Raw genomic sequence first — 6,000 nt, 5'->3', positions numbered from 1 at the left:
AAGGGCCGAAGTATAAACACCTGAGCCTCCCTTGCACTCAGGCTGGGTTTCAGATGGGGTTATTGCTTATTCTGTTTTATTCCAATTTAATTAGAAACAAAATTATTGTTTAGCCTGGATTTTGTGTCATTATGCATGAGGGAATTAGTTGTACAATACAAACAATTTTTTTATGGTATTTCTTGAGAGCTTACTTTGTGCCAGGCAGTGAACTAAGCACTGGGTCAGATTGGACACAGTCCCTCTCCCCCATAGGGCTTGTAGTGTTAATTCCCATTTTACAGGTGAGGTAGTTGAAGCACAGAGAAGTTAAGTGATTTGCCCAAGGTCACACAGCAAACATTTGGTGGAGTTGGGATTAGAACCCTGGTCCTCTGACTCTCGGGACCATGCTGTTCCCACTAGGCTTTGCTGCTTCTTGTTGCAGGATTATCTTTGCTTTATGTCTAGTATAATAATAATAATAATAATGACATTCATTAAGCACTTACTATGTGCAAAGCACTGTTCTGAGCTCTGGGGAGGTTACAAAGTGATCAGGTTGTCCCATGCGGGGCTCATAGTCTTAATCCCCATGTTACAGATGAGGGAACTGAGGCCCAGAGAAGTTAAGTGACTTGCCCAAAGTCGCACATGGATTTGAACCCATGACCTCTGACTCCAAAGCCCGTGCTCTTTCCACTGAGCCACGCTGCTTCTCTATGTATGTCACAGGATGCAAATGTGCCCAGAAAAATAATAAATATTGGAAAGCACTATGGCCTAATGGAAAGAGCATGTTCCTGGGAGTCAGAAGGCCTGTGTTTTAAACCCAGTTCTGCCACTTGTCTGTTATGTGACCTTGGGCAAGTCACTTAACTTTCTCTGTGCCTCAGTTCCCTCATCTGCAAAACAGAGATTCAATACCTGTTCTCCTTCCTATTTAAACTGAATCCCATGTGGGACCTGATTATGACATATCTACCCCGGTGCTTAGTACAGTGATTGACCCATAGTAAGTGCTTACCAAATATCATAATTAAATATTACTCACCAGAATAGATTTTCAGATTCAAGCAAGGCCTCTTGAGACTTGGGCATTGTATTTATTAGGTCACCAGCTTTTAGTCCTGGTGCAAGTATTTGTCTAGCTCAGGTGGATCAGAATCGAGACCAAGAAGGAGAAACTAAGAGTGACGGTGTATGCAGTACTTTCAGATGTTCAAGTTGCCACCCGTAGTGGTAGCTATTTTAACATGTTCCTGTATCAATGCAGTTTGTTCCTTACAAGTATTTGGAACTGGTTCTTGGCATCAAGAAGACATAAGAAATTAGAAAGATAGTGGGGCTCGCTTTTCTACACAATTTAAAACACCTACAGTGAACTGTCTAGTGCAGGGAAGGCCAGCTATTTGGAGAACACCTTTGAAAATGATAATAATAATAATAATAATAATTGTGGTATTTATTCAAGCACTTACTATGTTCCAGGCACTGTTCTTAAGCATTGGGGTGGATTCCCAAGTGCTTAATACAGTGGTCTGCATACAGTAAGTGCTCAATAAATACGACTGAATGAATGAATACAGGGAAATTGGTTGGAAACAGTCTCTGTCCCACCCGGGGCTCCCATTCTTAATCCCCATTTTACAGATGAGGTAGCTGAGGCACAGAGCAGTGAAGTGACTTTTCCAACGTCACAAAGCAGACAAGTGGCAGAGGTAGGATTAGAGCTCAGGTCCTTTTGACGCCTAGGTCCTTGCTCTGTCCACCCAGTCACGCTTTGATGACCCTGAGCAAGAGAGAAAAACAATTTGACTTTCAGAGTCCTATAAGAGGCTTTCTGAAACAGTTTTTACTCAGGTCTGCACAACCCTGGTGAGGAATTTCAAAAACAATGCAACACCTGTTCTCAACCACCCAAGAAAGGCAGGCCCGAGAGACCCCAGAAGGACAGGGACCATATCTAATTACCAATTTAATTCCACCTAAGTGCTTCAAAAATGTTAATCAATCAGTCAATGATATTTACTGAGAACTTACTGTGCACAGAGCACTGTACTAAGTACTTGCAAGAGTACAGTGTAATGGAGTTAGTAGAAATGAGCTTACAAGGAGTTTATAGTCTAGAGGGGGAAACAGGATTAAAATATATTATAGATACGTACCTAAGTGCTGTGGAGTGATTGTCAAGTGCTTAAAGAGTAAAAATCCAAGTGCATGGGTAATGCAGAAGGAAGGAGTAGAGGAAATGAGAGCTTAGCTGGGGAAGACCTTTTGAAGGAGATGTGATTTTAATCTGGTAAGGAGGGTGGTGGTTTGCCAGATACGAAGGAAGGAGGAATTCCAGGCTAAAGGAAAGAGGTGGGCAAGGGGTCGGTGGTGACATAGATGAGATCAAGGTACAGTGAGTAGGTTGGCCTTAGAAGAGTAAAGTGAGTATGGTAGGTTGTGGTGGGAATCAGTGAGGGTAAGATAGAAGGGGGCAAGCTGACTGAGTGCTTTAAAGCCAACTAAAGTAAAGTATTTCTGTGTGATAAGGTAGAGGATGGATAACCACTGGAAGGTTTTGAGGAGAGGCCTTCCCAGACTTTTCCTCTGCTCCTCCTCCCCTCCCCATCGCCTCCACTCCCTCCCTCTGCCCTATCCCCTTCCCCTCCCCACAGCACTTGTGTGTATTTGTGCATATTCATTACTCTATTTTATTAATGATGTGTATATAGCTATAATTCTATTTATCTATTCTGATGGTATTGACACCTGTCTATTTGTTTTGTTTTGTTGACTGTCTTCCCCTTCTAGACTATGAGCCCGTTGTTGGGTAGGGACTGTCTCTGTATGTTGCCGATTTGTACTTCCCAAGCACTTAGTACAACACTCTGCACACAGTAAGCGCTCAATAAATATGATTGATTGAATGAATAAATGAATTGGGCTGAACAGTTCTTTTAGAAAAATTACCTGGGCAGCTGAGTGAAGCTGAATGAGGAGAGAGACAGGAGACAGAGAGGTCAACAAGGAGGCAATTATTACTTCTACTACTATTCATGCCATCCTAGTTCAGGGGATGGATGGATTACAAATCAAGACATAGACTGAAGGTAAAAGATTAAAATGGAGTAAAGACAAGTACCTGCAGCTTTGGTATTTTTAGGATTTTAACCTTATGGAGCTACCCAAAATGGTGAGTGTCCTTGGGATCCACAGCTCCAGAGATAGGCTCTGTTCAAGGTGCAAATCCTGCCATTGCAGGTAGCAGACAGCCTGACTCTCTCACTCGCCTCCCTTTCCGCTCCCATCACCATCCATCTGGTTCTGTGCTCCTCAGAGGTCCAGTCCATCTTGTGCTTCTTGACCTCTGGGAGACTCTGTTTGCCGCTGTGGTTCTAGTCTACTACCAATGTCTTCACTGACCAGGCCAGGACTGCTGCTACTTGAGAGGAAACAGAAGAACAAACAAAGATATCCCATGTGACTGAGGCTGTCCCAGTAGGGTATGGGACCAAGCTGGGGAAATTAGCCCTGGGAGAGCATGTCATTAAGGCAGGGGGAAGGGGAATAAGTGGCAGAAGTTCTGTCACTAAATCTCTACCCACAAGTGTCCCTCTAGACTGTAACCTCATTGTGGGCAGGGAACGTGCCGTGGCTTAGTGGGAAAAGCACGGGCTCTGGAGTCAGAGGTCATGGGTTCAAAGCCCGGCTCCACCAATTGTCAGCTGTGTGACTTTGGGCGAGTCACTTAACTTTTCTGGGCCTCAGTTCCCTCATCTGTAAAATGGGGATTAAGACTGTGAGCTCCCCATGGGACAACCTGATCACTTTGTAACTTCCCCAATGCTTAGAACAGTGCTTTGCACATAGTAAACGCTTAATAAGTGCCATCATTATTACTATCTTTGTTACACTGTACTCCCCAAAGAGCTTAGTACAGGGCTCTGCACCTAATAAGCACTCAATAAATGTGATTGATTGATATACAACAGTGAGCTCACAGGAGATCAGCTGTTGTCACTGCTGCATTGCATAGTGGACAGTTTTGATCCCCATTTTACAGGTGAGATAACTGAGGCACAGAGAAGTGAAGTGATTTGCCCAAGGTCATACAGCAGACAGTGCTCTGCACACAGTAAGCGCTCAATAAATACGATTGATGATGATGATGATGTGGCAGAGCTGGGGATTAGTACCCAAGTCCTTCTGATTCTCAGGCTTGTGCCTCTCCAAAAAGGTAAGCACTTAGTACAGGCTTTTCCCAGTATTAGTAGTAATATCATTAAGGATTGAAGGCAGCAGAGAATTGTTGCCAGTTTTATTTCTATAACAAAGCTTTAAAAATGTTTTTATTTTTTAAGGAGTAACCTCAAAGCCTTTCCAGCTTATCAATCACATCAAGAGAGTCACCTTTCTCCCCCTCCCAAAGAAAATTGGTTTCAGGGCTGGACTGTATTAATCCTAATCATGGCTCACCTATTCTCCCAATTAATCCCAAAATCTGAGCCATATGACTATCTCCTGGATCCAGGAAGGATTCCAAATGGCATCCATACAAGAGAATGAAAGGTTGAGAAACAAGATCTGCCACTGAGGACTAAATGAAGAAATATGTAATTGGCCTCCACCAGGCTAAGCAATGTACTCAGGTGATCCAGCTTGAAGGAATTCTCTGGCAAATCGCCCATCCAAGGGGAAGCAGCAGAGAAGTGGCACCAACCATCTTGAAAGGAGCCCTGAATAGGGCAGTGGAGTGGTTTTGTCCTGCTGGGAGGAGGATTGGGGGAAGAAAAAAACTGAATCATAAAAATATTTTAAAATGGGCATTACTAAGGACTAAGCACCAGGAGAGACACGAGATAATCAGATTGGACATAGTCCCTGACCCATTTAGGGCTCATAGTCTGAGAGGGAGGGAGAGCAGGGATCTTATCCCCATTTTACAGATGAGGGAAGTGAGGTAAAGGGAAGTTAAGTGACTTCCCAGGGACAGCAGGACATGGCAGTGGTAGAACTGGGACAAGAACCCCAGTCTTAAATTCCCAGAGGCATACTTCCCAATGGCTCAGTGGAAAGAGGATGAGCTTTGGAGTCAGAGGTCATGGGTTCAAATCCTGCCTCTGCCAACTGTCAGCTGTGTGACTTTGGGCAAGTCACTTCACTTCTACTATGTGCTTTGCACATAGTAAGTGCTTAATAAACGCCATCATCATCATCATAAGGCCCAATCATCCTCACTGGATTAAGTGGATTTCATTCAATTAATAATAAATAATGAATTCCTAAAGTAATAATGAATAAAAGAGCCCAAGTAGACCAACAAGTGCTCAGCTGGCTCTGAGGTGGAGCATCAAGCCTGCTTCCCACAGAGATCTCAAAAAGATCCCCTGTTCAGAGATTCATGTGGGCAGGGAACCTGTTTATGAACTCTTGCAGATTATATTCACCCAAGCACTTAGTACAGTGCTCTGTACAAAGTGCGTGCTCAGAAAATGCTTGATTGATTGAGAGGCCTCTCCAAGTCACCCAGGGATGGTTCTGAATGAGTTTTAGCAAGGCCTTTTCCAAGAAAAGAGAGCAATCTTGCACCTTAGAAGCACCATCAAATATCTAAAAATAGACTTTCAGAAATCCTTTGAAATGGGTAGATTTGCAGGGAAGCGTTCATCAAATAATTTAATGGATCTGTCAGAATCCTTGCCATCCTCTGAGAGGGGTTGGCAGGATTGTCTGCTTTATTTGGAAAAGCTGTGAGGAGGGATCTTTCAGTGACAGAGTTAATATTTTTTTAAAAATGGCATGGAGAATTCCTCAGCTTTGTAATGAAGGATTGAAAGGAAATGGAAACGGATTTGGCATCATTTGTCATCTTAAATTCAGGCAAAGTTGAATTAGCATTAAAATGAGTATTTGATTTATCTAGATGAAAATGTTGGGCAAAGTTTTTGTGAAACAACCATAATTGCATGATTTATTGAAGATAAAGAGAGGAAAATAAAACCACACAAGAAAATTATGCCATAGTGTTCT

Source organism: Tachyglossus aculeatus, chromosome 2, assembly GCF_015852505.1.
Source record: "Tachyglossus aculeatus isolate mTacAcu1 chromosome 2, mTacAcu1.pri, whole genome shotgun sequence".
Classification (NCBI taxonomy): Eukaryota; Metazoa; Chordata; class Mammalia; order Monotremata; family Tachyglossidae; genus Tachyglossus; species Tachyglossus aculeatus.
The sequence above is the reverse complement of the archived record's forward strand: the minus strand, read 5'-3'. Positions refer to the sequence as shown.